This window comes from Macaca fascicularis, chromosome 8 (assembly GCF_037993035.2).
Source record: "Macaca fascicularis isolate 582-1 chromosome 8, T2T-MFA8v1.1".
NCBI classification, from domain to species: Eukaryota; Metazoa; Chordata; class Mammalia; order Primates; family Cercopithecidae; genus Macaca; species Macaca fascicularis.
The window spans coordinates 63,501,732-63,518,978 of NC_088382.1; the positions used below are offsets into that span (position 1 = coordinate 63,501,732).

At 41.5% G+C, this 17,247-nt stretch overlaps 1 pseudogene; it reads left to right on the top strand.

Moving 5' to 3' along the window:
• Window positions 1–13,779: 13,779 nt before the first annotated feature.
• LOC102139295 (mitogen-activated protein kinase 6 pseudogene) lies at window positions 13,780–15,919 on the top strand (annotated as a pseudogene).
• The last annotated feature ends 1,328 nt before the right edge of the window (window positions 15,920–17,247 follow it).

Consider the following 17,247-nt stretch of genomic DNA (forward strand, 5'->3'; position numbering starts at 1 on the left):
TAAAAAGGCATACTGAGAGTCAGTGTAAATGTTTACAGTCTTACCTTCACTGAGTTCTAAGGCCCAAATTAAAGCAATGAGCTCGGCTTTCTGGGCTGAAGTGCCTTGGGGCAACGATCTGGTTTCAACAGCAGTGTCCAGGGTTACCACCACATATCCCGCACATCTCTCTCCTTGTGGGTTGATGAAGTTGCTCCTGTCCACATATAGCTTCCAGTCTACTGATGCCCAAGTCTGGTCCCGGAGGTCAGGTCTGCTGCAGTAAACTGAGTCCAACACTTCTACACAGTTATGCACGACAGGGCTCTCTGATACCGGGAGCACGGTGGTGGGGTTCAGAGTGTTTCCAGTTTAGTAGATCAGTGGTTGAAAAGGGCTGATAGATGAAAGTCTGTTGCTCCCCACCACCCCTCCCCGGATGTGGCCCTGGTCATCATAATAGATAGGTCATCACAACTCCATGAGAGGCATTTGTACAGCTCCAGCACGACCAGATCTGAGACGGCCCGCTTGACTATCTTGACTTCCTTCTCTGGCCTCTCGAGGCTCTGATCCTCACCTTCAAGGTGAGACCTGGGGCATGTTAGCTCCTGAATCTGGTTTCTGGGGTGGCTGTTGGCCTCAGTAAAGGGTAGGTAGGCTGGGACATATGGAGAAAGAATTTCTGTTGCCTCTGGTGGCTCCTGCAAAACTGGCTTCTCTTGCTGTCTCTGGGACTCCACTTTTAACTGTGTCTGCTGGCAAAGCTGCTTTTACTCTCACTTTTGGCTTTTTTGCAGTAAGACATTAAACAGGGCTGGATCTATGCTAGTTTTGTCTATATTATATTTAGCCATGAGTTAACATAAAGTAATTTGCTCAGGGTACACTGGCTGTCCTCCAACCCTTGTCACCACCTTAAATACATTGCCAATTCTTCCTTGTCTAAAATTCCTTCGATTGGCCATCTAACACCAAATGAGGGCAATTTTAATTCACAGAGAGTTTTCAACCTCTGGGGGGGTTAACTTAACTCTATAATCCCCTGCAAAACCTTTCTTAAGGTTCTGTAACATGCACTCCCATAGAGTAAGTTTTGATGTTTGGATGACTTTCCTTCTATTCCTCCTTTTACAACGCACCACATTCACTCTTGCACACTCACTCTTCCTCTTGTTTTGGCCGACTACACCGCCTCCTATTATGGGAGTTTTCAGATGCTGCTTGGCTTTGGAGAGGTCCTTATCCCGACTACAACTCTGAGCTGTAGGGCAGCTCCTATTAGCCACATGTAGATCGCCCCTAGTCTTAGTCAGCCCCACAGTTTCACGGAGCATACAGTCCACACTAAGAGATCTGTGACTCCCCACTTCGCAGCTGATGAGCCTAATTAGCCCCCTCCATTCACACACTTTCACACACTTTCAGTTCCCATGTTCATAATTGGGGTGGCGAGCCACTCTTGCCACAAGAAGGGAAAGAAAAAGGGCAAAGGGTAAAAAGGTCATTCACTTGCCAAGCAATTCACACCAAATCAGAATCAAAAGAAAAACCAAAGTGCTGATAAAGGCATGCTCATTTGTCAAGCGATTCAAGCCAAGTCAAAATCAAAACCAAAACCAAAGTGCCAATAAAGGCACACTGTGGGTGATCAGGCCATGCTTCCACTCAAATGGAGTGGGCAAGTTCCTAAGACCGGACTAACCATGTTCCAGATGTCTGGACTCCAAGTGCCAGTTCCTTCCCGGTGTTCAGCCACTGTGTTGATCCTCCACGGGGGCCTACCATGCACAGCTCTGATGAGACATTCCAGCAGGGCAAATGCCTACCTGCGAGCACTCTCAGGATCCGTGACGCTCGAGCCAGCTGAGGTCCCCCAAAGGGACGCTCCACAGGGCAGGCAAAAGCTACCTAAAGGGCTGCCTCGACTGACCGTTAATTACCTTGCTTCCTGGTCAGGGAACCAAGAAATGTAGCAGGACAAACTGCAGATAAAACTCCTCAGACACTGGGTTAAAGAAGGAAGTGGCTTCATTCGACCGGGAGCTTCCGCAGACTTATGTCGTAAGAGCCGAGCTGCCTGAAAAAAAATCTTGGCCTTTTTAAGGGCTTACAACTTTAAGGGGTCTACATGAAAGGGTCACAAGCGTGGGGAACATGACTGGAGGCTACATGCATGAGCTAACAGAACAGGAGGTTTTACAATGCTTGCTCACACAATGTCTGGAATTTACAGATAACACAAGTACTTTAGGTCAGGGTTTGATATTATTATTATTTTTTTTTAACCATCAGGGCTGGGTGGTGGTACCAAGGTCATCTGGCTATTTATCTTACTTTTGTTTCTTTTTAACTTTTTACTTTCTCCTTTTTCTCCTGTCTTATAAACTAGGCAGTGGGGGAAGCAGCAGGAGAAGTGGTGGTCTCCTTCCTCACTATGACTCAAAACAAAAAACAAGAGTCCCTTCAATATATTACTGCTCATTGACAATGTACCTGGTCACTCAAGAGTCCTGACAGAGAGGTACAAGGATATTTAGGTTGTTTTCAGGCCTGCAAACACAACATCCCTTCTGAAGTCCATGTTTCAAGGACTAATTCCAACTTTCAAGTCTTGTTATTTAAGAAATACATTCCCTAACACTATAACCGCCATAAATGGTGATTCCTCTGATGGACTAGAAAAGGAAATTGAAAACATTCTGGAAAATATTCACCCTTCTAGATGCCATTCTAGAACATTCATGATTCATGAGGTCAAAATATCAACATTAACTGTAGTTTGGAAGAAGTTGATTTCAACCTTCATGGGTGATTTTGAGGGGTTCAAGGTTTCAGTGGAGGAAGCAACAGCAGATGTGATAGAAATAGCAAGAGAACTAGAAGTGGAGCCTGAAGGTGGGCCTAAATTTTTACAATCTCATGATAAAACTTGAACAGATGAGGAAGTGCTTCTTATGGAGGAGGAGCAAAGAAAGTGGTTTCTTTAGAATCTACTCTTGGTGAAGGTGCTGTGAACATTGTTGTAATAACAACAAAGGACTTAGAAGACTGCATAAACTTAGTTGATAAAGCAGCAGCAGAGTTTGAGAGGGATAGCTCCAATTTTGAAAGAAGTTATATTGTAGGTAAAATGCTATAAAACAGCATTGCATGCTACAGAGAAGTCTTTCACGAAAGGAAGAGTCAATTGCTGTGTCAAATTCCATTGTTGTCTTATTTTAAGAAACTGCCACAGTCACCGCAACCTTCAGCAACCACCACCCTGATCATTCAGCAGCTGTCAATATCAAAGCTAGACCCTTCACCAGCAAAAAGATGATGGTTTGCTGAGGGCTCAGATCATTGTTAGCATTTTTTAGCAATAAAATATTTTTAAATTAAGATATGTACATTATTTTTTACACATAACACAACTGCATACTCAAGAGATTACAGTGCAGTTTAAGCATAACTTTTATATGCACTAAGGAAAAAATGTATGTGACTCATTTTATTGTAATATTTGCTTTACTGCAGCGGTCCGGAATGGAACCCACAATATTTCTGGGGTATACCTGTCACAGTCTGTGCTTATACAGCACTTCATAGTTGTAATTTATTTCATTATTACAATGGCCTTATGATGTTAGTATATTATTGTCCCACTTTCACAGATAAATGAATTGATGCACACAGAGGCTAAACATATCACCCCTGGAAGTCACACAGCTATTAAGAAACAGAGCTGATTTGGAATCCAGGATATCTGGCTCTGGAAACTGTGCTCTTAACACTGGGCAAGGTGTCATTTATTGACCAACAGCTGGTCTACCTCATCAGGCCTTGCTTAGTCTATCACTTGCCTTCAGAGTGCTTCGCAGTCTCCTGCAGGCACCTGCCCACCTCTCTGTGGGGCTGTTGGTGCCTGGGCCGACTGGTGCAAATGAGGGCTCCAGGATCACACCATTGGTGATGGGTTAAGGGGCCCATGTGATGTGGTCATTAAAATAAAACCTGGCTTCTGGTGCTGGCCTCATAATGTACTCTAGCTCCTAGCCAGACAAGTTTCTCTAGGCCAGGTCCCCCCTTACAACTGTTACCCCCAGAATCTAGAGAGCTATTCCCGCTCTCAGAGCTTCCACTAATGACTGGGTTCCCAAGCACCTTTCAGGGGGTGAGGGGAATTAAAGGAGATGTGCCCATGAAAGTAGTTAAAAATCTGTAAATCACGAAGAGACCATATGTTATTATAGAAGTTTTATGTTTTTATAAGCCTCCAGAATAGTAGGAAGCATGTATTCTTACAAACATTGTTAAATAACGAATCAATACATATACTCACCATGAGCTGAAAATGCTTCAAAACTTTTAAAAAATCTAAACCATAATCAAGGTCTTGTGATAGCAGCAACAGAGCACTAATGTGATTTGGGTGACTTTGAACTACCTGTCTTTACTAACATTTACCAAACTCAGAGTCACATCTTACGAAATTAGAAGGTTTGTCAATTCATCTGCTTACTAAAACGTATTTGTCACTCCAAAGTCAATATTCACAGTGTTTGTACAGTCCTTGCAGACACGGACAGAGGCAAAAAATTTGAGAAACCCAACACATGCTCCCAGCTGAGGTCAAACCCTCTGCCTTCTTGTTTCAGCTTTCACACAGAAAACAAGTGTCCTCCCCACACTCTATTTGGTGCCATGTTTTTTGCACTTTGGGGGCTTTTTGTTGATGATTCTGCTGTTTAAAATAACTCCCTAACTATGGTTCTATCTACGGTTCCTAAGTGCAAGAAGGCTGTGATGTTATTTAAGGAGAAAAATACATGCATTAGATAAGCTTCCTTCAGACATGAGTTACAGTGCTGTTGTCCATGAGTTCAATGTTAATGAATCAATGATATGTGTTAAGTAAGGTGTCTTTAAATAGAAACACACATAAAGCAAGCTCATGTATTGATCAGTGGACAAAAACGTTTTGACTAGAGGCTTGCAGTGACCTAACCCTGTATTTTTCCTGGGAGCAATGCTTCTGTATTTACTAACTCAGAGTTCACAGCAACATTATAGAATACAACAGCCATGAATAAGAAGAAGCAACTGTATATTTCTAAGAGAATAATCACATAACAGAAAACATTGATTTTTTTTAAAAATCCCAGTAGCTAACAAGAATCCTTTTCTGGACAAAATCTATAGTTCAAGCATTCAAATCTCCATGTCATAATTTATCCCGGGATTTATTTCATCTGCCCCAAGCCACCCAGAAACACTGCTCTACAGTGTTCTGTGGCTGATGCCCAATTCATGAGAGTCCCTGTCATACAGCTACTCAGAGCTCTGAGTACTGATATGATACAGAGCTGCAATTAGCCAGGTGTGGTGTCTCATGCCTGTGGTCCCAGCTACTCAGGAGGGAGGCGGGAGGATCACTTAGGTCCAGGAGTTTAAGGTTGCAGTGGGCAATGGTCTGATGGCGCCACTGCACTCCAGCCTGGGTGACAAAGCATGACCCCGTCTTTTAAAAACTAAAGTAGCTACAAACAGGATTTTATAATTTATCATAATCTCAAAGGCAATGGAATAAAAAGTTAACATTTAATTCACAGCCCAAGTAAAGGGCAATATTTGATGACGTGTTTTCTTAATGGGACTTGGATCTGATTTTCAGTCGCCTATTTCTCCTCTTCTCTTTCTAGTCAACACCCTATACACCTGGAATCCTCTGAATCCATCCAACATTCAATCCACCTATAAAGGCTCAGCCCAAGCCCCCCTTTCATCTTTCCTCACTCCATCTTTTCCTTCCTTCTCTTCCTCAGTGAACGATTATTGAGGGCTAATGGATACCAAGCCCTGCTCTAAGCACTACGGATACAGAAAGTGAGGCCCCTGAGCTTATGGGCTTCATTCCATGAGAGGTAGACAGTAAAAAGCAAGGGCCATAAAGGAAGTGAACGGGAGCTGCAGATGGGGAGGGGAGGAGGGGACACAGCAGGTGACAGGTCAGTCTGTGTGACCAGGTGTTGGAAGAGGTCAGCTTTGGGGGTTGGATGAGGCCAGAGGCAGAAGGACACTCCAGGAAACATCAAGTGTGAAACCTCAAGGTGGGCAGGGGCTCACAGTGCCCACAACACGGTAAGGAAGCCAGGGCGGTGGAGCACGTCCGTGAGGGCGAGACCAGGCATGCAGCACCACAAAGAAAACAAGCTTCCCGCCGCAGCTCCGTCCACACGTCCAATCCCATCCTGACCGCGACTGCGCGGCCCAGAACTGGTTATGCTGCCCCGGAGTACCAGGGTGAAAAGTCAGTTTTGATGGGTGTATCTTTTGGTCACAGCTTCATTACCATGGAAACCTGTGGACACTGTATTCTTACTTTGAACCTGGCAGCGAGGCTGTATGAGGCCAGCTCTGGGGTAGGTGCTGCTGCATCTGCCTGGACGCCTGAAGATTGCCCTGGTTTTCAACGAGGATAATGACTTTGTGAGGATTGAATTCAGGGTCAGCAATTCTTTATCTGCTTTCCCTTGAGCATAGTGTGATCAGCCCACACACCTGGCTCTTCATTAAGGAGATTTTTGTTTTATTTTATATGCATATGATTATTTTTCTGTCCCATTTGGTGAACTCTGTCCTCCCAGCACTCTATCATTTAGCTGGATTATTTTGTCTTCTCTATCAATTACTTTTTGCTCTGAATGAATTCATCTTTTTCAGTTTTCTCTGGATTCCTGTTGATTAGCTCAAGCCAGTTATTTATCATTTTGTGTTCAGCTGTGCCTATTTTCCTCTTAGCTCTTCCTCAATATAGGTAATAGTTCTGGGATGATGTTTGGGTTTTTAACCTGTTTCTTTAGTTCTGTTATATTCGTCCCAGTTTTATCATCTTTTCTTTTCTTTCTTTTTTCTTTTTTTTTTTTTTTCTTTTTTCTTTTTGAGACAGAGTCTCGCTCTGTCGCCCAGGCTGGGGATGCAGTGGCGTGATCTCGGCTCACTGCTGCAACCTCCACCTCCCAGGTTCAAGCAATTCTCCTGCCTCAGCCTCCCGAGTAGCTGGGACTACATGCGCATGCCACTATGCCCAGCTAATTTTTGTATTTTCAGTAGAGATGGGGTTTCACCATGTTGGCCAGGATGGTCTTGATCTCTTGACCTCGTTATCCGCCCTCCTCGACCTTTCAAAGGGCTCAGATTACAGGCATGAGCCACTGCACCCAGCCCTTATCAGCTTTTCTTTAAGGCCTTACCTTACTGAATGTAAGCTTTCCAGGGTTTTCTATAGTGTAAATTACTAGAATGGAATTGCCCCTGTTTTCGGATTTTCCACATGATATGCTGACCCCTCACTGTCCTGGTGCATTTTTCTTCACTTTCAGAACTTGTCTCATGGTGCTCCTCCTGGGCAGCATGCTCATGACCAGACTCTACTTGCTGATATAAAGTGTGGGAGGCATCTCTTTGTTCTCCCCCTCAGCACTAGAGTTTGAAGCCTAGGAAGATCTAGCTGTACACACTTTCCTCTAACCTGAAGGCACAGGAGAGGAGATGGGGAAGCCCAGCAGAGGCCCAGGGCAGAGCTCTGTGAGGACGCCTGGGTTCCACTCTCTCTTCAGAGGATAACAGCAGACGGTGGATCATTCCCCAACTCAGGGAAGGGCCTGAGAATGTGCTTCTCCCATTTCTCCAAACATTTCTCCTGCCCACCAAACAGAAGAGAGCGAAAACAACAATGCCCACATAGTTCACTTTTATCCTCAGTTTGGGATAAGAGTAGCAGACCCTTACCTAGGGGTACTACATACGCATGCTGTCGTAATCACCTTTAATATATTTACTAATTTTAACCCTTACAGCTTCACTTTGAGGTGGGAGCTGTTTTCATCCCCATTTTACAGATGAGGAAGCTGAGTCACTGAGAAGTTAGGTGTTGTGCCCAAAATCACATAACTAGAGGTAGAAGCTGTCTGACTTCAAAATCTGTGCTCTCAGATACTGTCCTAGACTGGGTCCCAGGTTTCATGTTTCTCTTTCACTGGCTATCGTCAGTGCATGAAGCCTCATCCCCCCATCAGCCAGCCTGCTCCTGGATCTTAGTCAAGATACTCCTAGGAAGCTGCTCCCCAGGACGGGCTTATTAGCAATGCCCTCTACTCCTTCCTTTTTCATACTAACTTCACTAATTCTTCCTCCACCTGCCACTAAACTTTCTCATCATCTGCATTCCCTATACTCAGTGGTTTCACCTGCTCCCCACTTGAAGTAGAAACTAGAAACAATAGAATAATCCTCGATTCAGATTTCTACTATACCTTCCTGAATTAATCACCAAGTGTCAAATATTTTACTTTCTAAACTTTTCTCAGATTTATCCCTTTCTCTCCATGCTTGGTACAACTACGTTAGTAGAAACCTTCATGAGTTACCATTTGATTGCTGCAATAGTCTTTTTGCCTCTCATGTCTTGCAAATCTGTCTTTCACGCAACAGCTGGTGTAATCTATTTAAATAAAATCTGAAGTCCCTTGATGAAAAGTCTTCAATGGTTTCCTGTAGCCAGCACCTTCCCTAGTATGGTGTGTGCAAGGCCAACCTCCACCCGTCCTCTGTATTTCTCTAGCCTCATCTCCTCCCTCACTCAAGGGCTCGGCTTTGGGATCTCAGGAATAACTACAGTTGTTGTGGGGGTTTTTGTCTTTGTTTTTAATTAGACAAGGTCTCACTCTTTCACCCAGACTGGAAAGCAGTGATGCCGTCACGGCTCACTGCAGCCTGGAACTGCTGGACTTAAGTGACCCTCCCTCGGAAGGACCTTCTTCCTTCCCCTGTTCATCACTTTCTGAAGTCAGTGGAGTTAGATTCTGTTCATTGTTTGACTTGTGGTGGTAAATTTGGGGGCAGGAAGGAAGACAGTTTAGGGAGTCTGAGCCTTTGGGGTTTATTTTACAATTTTTGATCATTTTACCAGGTACTAAGTGACAGAGATTCTGTAATCCATTTTCATTCTGCCATGTTTGCCCAGATGTTTCTGAGAGAAGTCTTTATCTTTTTTGAGGGCATAATAGGCATACATGGGATAAAACAGAAGCACAGAGGCAGGGGCTCCTACTCCCTCAGTTTTGTCCGATTAGGAAAGGCTTCTTACAGAACGTTGACTCTTGAGTTGAGACTCAAAGGATATACGGGAATCAGACAGGTGAAACCATTGTAGAAATGTATTTGAGAATGATGTACAAGGCAGAGAACCTAGAAACCGCAGTTGTATAAATAGAACTAGGCCAGGCATGGTGGCTCACACCTGTCATCTCAGTACTTTCGGAGGCTGAAACAAGAGGATTGCTTGAGGCCAGGAGTTCAAGACCAGCCTGGGCAGCATAGTGAGACCACTCCCCGACTCTCCAAAAACTTCCAGAATTCACTGTGTGTGGTGGTACATGGCTGTGGTCCCAGCTACTTGGGAGGCCAAGGTGGGAAGATCACTTGAGTCCAGCAGTTTGAGGCTACACTGAGCCGCGATAGTACCACTACACTCCAGCCTGGGCGAGAAAGCAAGACTTTGTCTAATTAAAAGCAAAAACTGGCCTTTCAGCTGGAAAACCACCATCTTCCGGTAATTCACCAAAATGACTAACACAAAGGGAAAGAGGAGAGACACCTGACAGGTGTTCTCTAGGCCTTTTAGATGACATGGAGTTGGCTGGGCGCGGTGGCTCATGCCTGTAATCCCAGCACTTTGGGAGGCCAAAGCGGGCGGATGGCCTGAGCTCAGGAGTTCACGACCAGCCTGGGCAACATGGTGAAACCTCATCTCTACTAAAATACAAAAAATTAGCCAGGTGTGGTGGCATGTGCCTGTAGTCCCAACTACTCAGGAGGCTGAGGCAGGAGAATTGCTTGAACCCAGGAGGTTTAGTTTGCAGTGAGCCAAGATCACGCCACTGCACTCTAGCCTGGGTGACAGAGTGAGACTCCATCTCAAAAAAAAAAAAAAAAAAGGAGTTGTTTCTTTGACCATATTTATGCAAATCTGTAAGAGAGGTGGTATTGTAGATATCAAGGAAAGGGGTACTGTTCAAAAAGGAATGCCCCACAAATGTTACCATGGCAAAACGGAGAGTCTGCTGTGTTGCCCAGCATGCTGTTGGCATTGTTGTAACAAACAAGTTAAGGGCAAGATTCTTGCCAAGAGGATTAAAGTGCATATTGAGCACATAAAGCACCCTAAGAGCTGAGATAGCTTCCTGAAATGCCTGAAGGAACATGATCAGAAAAAGAAACAAGCCAAAGAGAAAGGTACCTGGGTTCAACTGAAGCGCCAGCCTGCTCTACCCAGATACACGCACTGTGTGAGAACCAGTGGGAAGGAGCCTGAGCTGAGGAAGCTATTCCCTATGCATTCATGGCATATTAAGTGTTTAAATGAAAATAAAAGACCTCTGGACTGTAAAAATATTTCTCTTCATTGAGTAGAAGTGTGGCGTCTCCTCCTCCAAAGAAATATTTAAAGCAAATTTGAATTTTGTCCTAATTCACTCTGTAATTTACTATTCAAATTTAGTGTATTTCTTACTGAAAGATGTGAGGTGGCTTACTGTGCAACAAATTACTCAATTGGTTAGAAAACAACCAGATATTAATTACGAAATATTTGTAGTGATTTTAAAATAGTCCCCCCAAATCATCATGGAAGCTCTAAAATAATTTTCAAAAAGAAAAAATATATAGTTCAGAGATCCTAAAGCCTAGCTCTTGAATAAGAAGATGAGGCTAGAGAAATACAGAGGACAGGTCGAGGTTGGCTTTGCACACAACATAGTAGGGAAGGTGCCAGCTATAGGAAACCATCGAAGACTTTTGATCAAGGGACTTCAGATTTTGTCTAAATATATCACACCAGCTGTTATGTGAAAGAAGATTTTCCAAGGCACAAGATAAGAGGCAGAAAAACTAGTTGATAAACTATTGCAATAATCTAATGGGTAAACTCATGAAGGTTTCTATCAAGATAGTTGTGCTAAGTATGGCAAGAACAAAATAGATCTGAGAAAATTTTAGAAAGCAAAATATCTGACACTTGGTGATTAATTCAGGTACAGTTGAAATCTGAATCAAGGATGACTCTATTATTTCTAGTTTCTAATTTAAGTGGGTAGCAGCTGAAACCACTGAGTATGGGGAATGCAGATGATGGGAAAATTTAGTGGTAGGTGAAGGAAGAATTAGTGAATTTAGTTCGAAAAATTTACAGTTTGTGTTGCCTATTGCATATGAAATATCTAAGAAGAAATATCAGCCTCTATCCGGAAGTGATTTCTTTCTTTGATACCATTATACATGCATACTCTTCTACTATTTACCAAAAACTTTCTTATATACACAATGTACATTTGGGTCTAGTTTTTCTTGCTGGATTGCAAACTTGATTATAGGAGGCATATTGTGTAATTTATTTTTATAAGCTCCAGAGTGCCTGTATAGCACAAAGCCTTGCATGTAATTGGTGCTTAATTTATGTAATGAGTTAAAAGATGGCTAGAAGGATAAATGCACGGATGGATGCACGGATGGATGGTTGGATGGATGGATGGTGGCTCATGAATGGATGCATGGATGGATGGTTGGATGGATGGATGGATGGTTGTGTAGGTGGATGGATGGATGGATGCATGGATGGGTAGGTAGATGCATGGATGGATGGATGGATCATGGATGATCGTGGATGGATGGATGGTTGCATGGATGGATGGATGGAAGATGGATCATGGATAGATAGATGAATGCATGGACAAATGGAGTAATGACTTCAAGTTGACTCTAGAGATATAAGGTGACAGAAAAAAATATGAAAAATGAAACCCGAGTAATAGAATTCTAAACTGATATTTGCTACCAGAAAATATGAGTTTTGTTTTATGTTTGCTTAAATTTATAAGCTGGATGTTTTTCAGGGAATTAAATTTATCAAAGAATCAGAAAAAAAGAGTAGTCTTAAATTATAAAGTAAGATAGATTTATGTAGCTGCTAGGAAGCATTTATACTTATGAAAGACATTAAGGGTGAAGCAACATGATTAGCAGTGTTAATAGTACCGAAGGTGATTTCTATGGTAACTCAGTATATCAATTCTGTGCACATTATTATTTCAAAAGATAATTTTTCAAACTACAATCTCATAGCCTGTAAAAATTAAAATATCCATTAAACAGCTCAATTACCTCTGCTGTTTAATGGGTAGCTAGGTTTCCATTAAGGATTCATGTTCAGTTCATTCTTGTTGATGATTTCCCTCTTGTACTTCTTCACCCTCCTGCAGCTTCAGATGACACCAGTGATAGCTCCCTTTCTAGCATGAAGGTACATTTCATAATTATTATTATTACAGAAATTATGTTTGACCTGCTTGGTCTGTAGGAAATGAACTGCTCACCTTTTAGAATCAATAGCCATTTACTACATCAGCAAAGTAATTAGCTAAAGAGCAGCCCAATACCCTGAGGCTAATCATCCACCTCTAAAAGGTAGATAATTTATTCCCTCTCTACTAGTGAAGTGAGCCCCAGTATTATTTACAGAGATAAATTCTTAGATTTCCCATCAATTAAATTCAACTGTTGTCCTTTAGAGTTAGTATTTCAAGTGAAAGCACATCCCACCCTCCTTCCCAACACAACCACCTTTAGAACAACTTGGGCTTGAATTTTCTACACTCTTTGACCTTGAACAAGTTTCCTAACATCTCTGAGCTGGTATTCGTATCCATAATATAATCTTATAAGGTTATTGTGTGTGTTCATGAGACAATACGTGCAAAGACCAGCATACAGAAATGATCCATCAGTATCACCTTGACTAAAGATGGATTGTGAAATTAAATCTACCTAGACAGACTTTCCCTCATGGAAGCAGTGCCATTCCACTACCGAATTTAGCTGATGCAATTTCCTGGTTTCTGATTTCCACCCGCAGCACAAACATAAAGTCTTCTAGCCTGGGTTGCTTCTGGAAACATCAACCAAAGCTCCCCACGGATACAGACAGTCTACTTCCACCCCACGCAATTCTCCCCTGCCCACCAAAGAACACACATTTAAAAAAGACCAGAGTCAGGTCACGGTTACACGGCGGCAACTGCGGCAAAGCGAGAGCCTGGAGACCTGAGCCGACACTGGGGGCTGTCCGCCGGCCCCGGAGAAGTCCTGTTGTATCAGAGTAAGATGGACGGTAGCTTTGATTGTGAGTGTGCTGAGCTGGAGCCACCTGATCACTAACAAAAGACATCTTCTGTTAAGCAACAGCCGCCAGAGCTTCCTGTTGAAATATACGGCAACAAAGGAAGCAAAGAAGCAAAACGGAAATGGTGCCTACCAGCTCCTTAGAACGACACTGCGCAGGACTAGTGAGGAGAATGTTCATAGAAGCCTGTTGTGTGCATATTTATTCACATGTCTGTTAAATGTCAAATCATTTAGCACAGTAATATGAGTTCTTAATATGTCATTTCATTCCGTTTGAGTTTCTTGAGTGTTTTCTTTAAACGTCTGCAGAGTTGCTGCCCCTTTCTTGAACTATGAGTACTGCAATCTTTTTAATTCTCGATAGGAGTAGAGTTTTTAATTCTCCATTTGAGCTTTAAGTCTAAGGGGAACTCAACAGGCCTGTTTGGCATATGCAGTGAACATCAAGAAACCATCTTGCTGTGGAAGCATAATTATTTTTCTTCTCCCTTTTTGAAAAATCTTTCCTTTTGATGCCAGTTTCCGTGTTTACACAAGTTCAACAATTTGAAAGGAAAAGGCAAGAATTAGGGTTTCAAAATGGCAGAGAAATTTGAAAGTTTCATGAACATTCATGGTTTTGATCTGGTTTGTGGACTTAAAACCAGTGGGTTGTGGAGGCAATGGCTTGGTTTTTTCTGCTGTAGACAATGACTGTGACAAAAGAGTGGCCATCAAGAAAATTGTCCTTACTGATCCCCAGAGTGTCAACATGTCTACATGAAATCAAAATTATTAGAAGACTTGACCATGATAACACTGTGAAAGTGTTTGAAATTCTTGGTCCCAGCAGAAGCCAATTAACAGACGATGTGGGCTCTCTTACGGAGCTGAACAGTGTTTACATTGCTCAGGGGTACATGGAGACAGACTTGGCTAATGTGCTGGAGCAGGGCCCTGTACTGGAAGAGCATGCCAGGCTGTTCATGTATCAGCTGCTACAGGGGCTCAAGTATATTCCCTCTGCAAACGTACTGCACAGAGATCTCAAACCAGCTATTCTTTTCATTAATACTGAAAACCTGGTGCTGAAGATATGTGACTTTGGTCTTGCACGGATCATGGATCCTCATTATTCCCATAAGCATCATCTTTCTGAAGGATTGATTACTAAATGATACAGATCTCCACATCATTTACTTTCTCATAATAATTATACTGAAGCCATTGACATGTGGGCTGCAGGCTGCATCTTTTCGAAATGCTGACTGGTAAAATACTTTTTGCAGGTGCACATGAACTTGAACAGATGCTGCTGATTTTAGAATCTGTTCTAGTTGCACATGAGGAAGATCATCAGGAGCTTCTTAGCATAATTCCAGTTTACATTAGAAGTGACATGACTGAGGCACACAAACCTTTAACTCAGCTGCTTCCAGGAATTACTTGAGAAGCACTGGGTTTCCTGAAACAAATTTCGACATTTAGCCCCATGGATCAGTTAACAAGCAGAAGTGCTCTCCCATCCTTACATGAGCATATATTCTTTTCCAAAGGATGAGCTAATTTCAAGTTATCGTTTTCATATTGAAGATAAACTTGATGATGTTTTGCTTATGGATGAAACTCACAGTCACGTTTATAACTGCGAAAGGTACCATGATTGTCAGTTTTCAGAGCATGATTGGCCTATACGCAACAACTTTGATATTGATGAAGTTCAGCTTAATCCAAGATCTCTGTTTCATGTCACTGATGAAGAAGTACAATTTGATCCCTGAAAATATGTGGAGATTGGGAAAAGTATCTGGAGGATCCTGCTTTTGATACGAATTACTCTACTGAGCCTTATGAGCCAGATAATCATGAAAACAAATACTGTGATCTGGAGTGTAGCCATGTTCGTAACTACAAAACGAGGTCATCATCATATTTAGATAACTTAGTTTGGAGAGAGTGGAGTTAACCATCACTATGAACCCAGGCTTATCATAGATCTTTCCAACTGGAAAGAACAAAGCAACTAAAAAAATCTGATAAGAAAGGCAAGACAAAATGTGAAAGGAATTGATTGGTTAAAGCCCAGATAGCACTAGAGGAAGCATCAAAGCAATTGGCTAGAAAAGAAAAAGAAAAGAATCAGGGGTTTGACTTTGATTCCTTTATTGCAGTAACCATTCAACTTAATTCCCAACATGAGCCTACTGATGTTGTTGACAAATTAAATGACTTGAATAGCTCAGTGTCCCAACTAGAATTGAAAAGTTTGATATCAAAGTCAGTAAGCCAAGAAAAACAGGAAAAAGGAATGGCAAATCCGGCTCAATTAGAAGCCTTGTACCAACCTTCTTGGGACAACCAGTTTGTGAGTGGTGGGGATGACTGTTTTTTCATAAATCAGTTTTGTGAGGTAAAGAAGGATGAACAAGTTGAGAAGGAAAACACTTGCACTAGTTACTTGGACAAATTCTTTAGCAGGAAAGAAGATCCTGAAATGCTAGAGACTGAGCCAGTAGAGGATAGGAAGCTTGGGGAGAGAGGAAATGAGGAAGGATTTCTGAACAACAGTGGGGAGTTCCTCTCTAACAAGCAGCTCAAGTCCACAGGCATCCCGCAGTTTCACAGTCCAATTGGGTCACCACTTAAGTCAATACAGGCCACACGAACACCTTCTGCTATGAAATCTTCCCCCCAAATTCCTCATCAAATTTACAGCAGCATTCTGAAACATCTGAACTAAAACACTCAGCAGACATTTGTCTTTGTGTTTTTCATGAAATGTATTTTGTCTTTTTCTTTTATAACTAGTGTTTAAGTCACTTTTTACTTGAATCAGATGGTGTCATTTAGTAAGGATTTTATTAGTTGGTTTATTTTATTATTGGTTTTTAAAATGCAGACTTTTCTTCTACATGTGAGACGGTTTTCATTTTAACTGGCATGTCATTTGCACACAAAATTAAAGAATAAAGCAAAATAATGCAACACAAGAGGAGACAAAAGAAATGCGCTAAGACAAGTAAAGAACATTCTCTCATAAAATGATGATCTGTTTTACAGGAAACAAACCTGGCCTTGAAATTTACACAGCGAGACTCTACATAATTGCATGAAAATATCTATTTTTTTTCCAAAAACATTTTTCAGTCATGAGTATTTTCAAGTTTTTCATACTGTACACATTTCTTAAAAGACATGATACCAGCAGCAATTGAAAATGAATGCTGAATTTGGTACACATGTGTTATCTACCTCAAGGTAAGAAGAGTATGTAGCAAAACATATACCACCCAGTGCTTCACGATACACACTTCTATTTAGCCAGCGTTTATTGTAGTAAACTATTCTTAATAAGACTCATTCGCTGTTTATAAATGTTCTGGTATGCATTCTTTATAGTGAAGTGTTAATACATCACATCTTATTTATTTTAGTGTATCAGTACATTTTCTGTATTTAATTATAAAAATTAATTTGGTTTAAAAAATTTATTTGCAAATACACTTCTTCAATTTGGCACTATGGTTTGTTGCCTACCTAGCTTAATATAAATGTCAGCTTATCCTAAGGCTGTCCATGTACTTAATTTACTTAAGGTTCGTTTTAAGTAATGTGCTCACTATGTATAGGAATTTGTATTTTGTAGGTGCTTGGTCTATCTACCAAGAAAAATTAGGAATTGCTTTATTATAAAATGTTCCTAAAAGTCTTGTGTTTATTTTTTTAAAAAAGCCTAATGTTCTGTGTGCATGGAAGTAATTAAGGTATATCATTATTGTAGTTTAAAAGTTGTACATGATAAGGTATTTTGTTTTTACTGTATGTTTTTACTGAATGATCTATTCCCCATCCCAAGACAAGCAGGAATAAAATTAGGTTAAATGTAACATGTGGCATCGCAGTCTCTTAGAATTTGTTTCATCTATTTTATTTTATTGCATACTATCTGTATTTTCGGTTATCCTATTCAAAGAAAAAGAACAAATAAAATGTGGCCAGCAAAAAAAAAAATACAAGACCAGAGTTGATGAAAGAGAGAGAAATGCTAAGGATGGTAGGAAGTGAAAT